Source organism: Labrus mixtus, chromosome 5 (genome assembly GCF_963584025.1).
Source record: "Labrus mixtus chromosome 5, fLabMix1.1, whole genome shotgun sequence".
Taxonomy (NCBI): Eukaryota; Metazoa; Chordata; class Actinopteri; order Labriformes; family Labridae; genus Labrus; species Labrus mixtus.
This window is the reverse complement of record NC_083616.1, coordinates 30,229,637-30,232,619: the sequence shown is the minus strand read 5'-3', so window position 1 is coordinate 30,232,619 and position 2,983 is coordinate 30,229,637.

Here is a 2,983-nt window from a genome sequence, read left to right as displayed (position 1 = left end):
CAATGTTAAAAGGACAAACAGCACAGTTAGAAGATAGCAGCGTACAACATTTCCAAACAGCCACAGCACAATAAAAAGTTAAAACACCATATCTAAACTAGGGCTGGGCACGTTAACGCGTTCTCTCATTAATTAATTATCGCCGACAATTATTTTGTCTCTCATTAACGCAGTTTTTATTATCTTATTGTAAAAGTCTGTTGCTCACTGGCTTTTATTTTGTAAAATTCCATCGTGAGCGAGCCTAGTATGTTGCTTACTGCTGCGGCGCTCACAGGAAACAATCAGAAAATAATTGGCGGATAATAATAAATAAAGCATGGAGAAGGGTATGGAACTTTTACGTGGCCATTTTCATTTTAAAGTTCTTCCAGACGGCGCAGTCGACAGAGCCAAAGTTATTTGTAACCACTGCGAAGTTGAATTTTCTTATCACCGGAGTACTTGATAAGTACTCCAAAATATGTTGCAGCTAGAAACTCAGGCCGACGCTGAAAGGTCGTTTCACTGGTCTTCACTTTAGTTAAGCGTTTAACAAAGACCCAGTACCTTCATTCACTCTGCCTACAAGTCTCTTCAGCTGCTGAATAATAACTACAGCTTTCTTGCTAACTCCGGACCATCACAACAACAACAGTCTTCTTTTCTGAACTCCTGCATGTCACTGTCACTCACAGACTCCACCTAGTGGTGCAGATTATGCAGCGCGTTTAATTAATAACATGTCAACATCAACTGTTTGAATAATGTTGCAGTTCAGACAAATACATTAACAACTTTGAAGATGAATTCAAAAAGATTATAAACTAAAGAATTTCAAAATGACAAGTACAACAAAAATGTGTTTGTGGGGTCCCCGATAACCAAACAATAAGCATCAATGTTCTCAATTGACCTGTCACACTCTTCCCCACTTTAAAAATGGTGTCCCGACATTTTCATTATACCTCTTGGCCTAAAACCTTTCTGGGCAGTTTATTTTTTTTATATATATATAAAAAACAAACAGGATGACATTATGCCCTTGCAGTGGCACTAAGCTTTAGTTTTGTATTTATTTGCTTTGATTACATCGTTTAAGTTGAGAAGTACATTTACAATAAAAGTGCGCTATACACTACTTTTTAATTCATTATTGGATTTTGCGTATAACAATGCAATTAATCACAGGAACTCATGCGATTAAAACTTTTAATCGTTGCCCAGCCCTAATCTAAACCTACCAGCCATAAGGAAGGCAAAACACAGTCATCACATTGCACGGCTCTTTTTCTTTTTTTTCCTCTCCTTCAATTGTACAGAGTTTTCTCAGAATCATAAAAAGTTTACCTTCAGAACCCTCGTATTTCTGTGTGAGGAGATAGCGGTATGTTTTCTCGTCACCACTTGATGGTTTCTCTTCCAAAGCCTAAAAAAGAAGAACCCACATCTTAAAGTAGGTAATGAAATCTATCAAATTATTACAGCTGGTGACATCAAAGCCTTAGGTGAAATCAGACAAACATTTCATAGCCAGACACAGGCCTTCACTTGTAGTGTGCCTTATAAAAAGTCTTACCCTGGTGAGAAGGCTTCTCTTGTGGGGGACTGAGCAGTTAGGCACAAGACACAGGAGTAAGTTTACAGAAAAGGTAGGTTTTTATTTTACCCAAAAATAGAAAACAAAGTTTACAAACCAAACGGGCCTTGTCATCCGTCTCCCAGGTTTACCCTTCTTCTCCACTGTTGAATATCGAACCTCTCTGGGGAACAGTTTCCAGCTGATGTAGGCGACTGGATGCCGATCATTCTGAGGTCCCTGGAGTAACACAGCTCCCAAACCCCTATCAGAAGCATCAGTTTGCAGAAGAAAATGTTTGTCAAAGTTTGGGCTATAAAGAAAAGGTTGCTTACATAGGGCCAGAGTTACTAAAGGTTTGCGTGTCTTAAAACGTGTGCAAACTTGATACCACCAGCAAAAAAAAAGTGCTATCTGATCTGCTAACGGCACGCAGTGAGGATTGCATCTTTCAAATGAGCAAAACACACAGACCATTTAGTACGTTTGCCTTAATGAATATGCAATATGAGGCGTTTCTGCCCTAACGTGCAAAATACTGGGAGGAGAAAATGCAAACAAGTTAATACACGCATTGCGATTTACCAAGCCTGACAAAAATTGCGGTGATTGTGACGGTGTCTGTATTTAACACCTTTGAAAGGAACATGCTAACCCAGGAGACCAGTGTTACGCACAACAGGCTGCTATTATTGTAGTTAGGAGGAGACATAGGCACAACAAAAGAAGGCATAAAGATCATGTTTTTCCCCACGTGTTTACATGTTTCAAATGACAGAAAAATAAATGGCATGCATTTATTTTTTAATTTGATTCAATATTCTAATTGTTAAGGAAGAGAAACACCATGATTAAACTACAGGCTATTGTTGCCAAAGCCTACAGCCAAAGAAAACCCACAGCCTCTGAATTCTATAGATTTTCAACATTGACATTTATGTCTTCCTATTTCCTTCTTTTCGCCAACATTATATTTTAAACAGTGATTTCCTTTTTCCTCGGGTCGCACGAGTGATTGCTGGATATTACTGAAAGCTGCCAATGCCTCCTCTGTCAATCAATACATTTTTAATTGTATAGTGTCAACTCATAACAAGTGTTATCTCAAGACACACAAAAAGCAGGTAAAATACCTTAATTATTGCTATATTACAAAGATCTGGCCTATCCATCATGAGCACTTCAGCAAAGCAGCAAAAGTTACAGTGGGGGAGGGTTGTTCTGGCAGGCCGTCAACCAACGATCTGATTGGGAACCCAGGATCTAGTCAAGTCTGTGAGTAGAGCTGCCCTGTTGGAGAAATGGGGTATGAAGCGGTGATAGAAGCCGGATAGCCCAAAAAGGGTCGGACCTGCTTCGTTTGTGGCAGGGGACAGGACTCTATGGCCTGGGTTTTGTTGACCTGAGTGCGTACAACCCCATTGC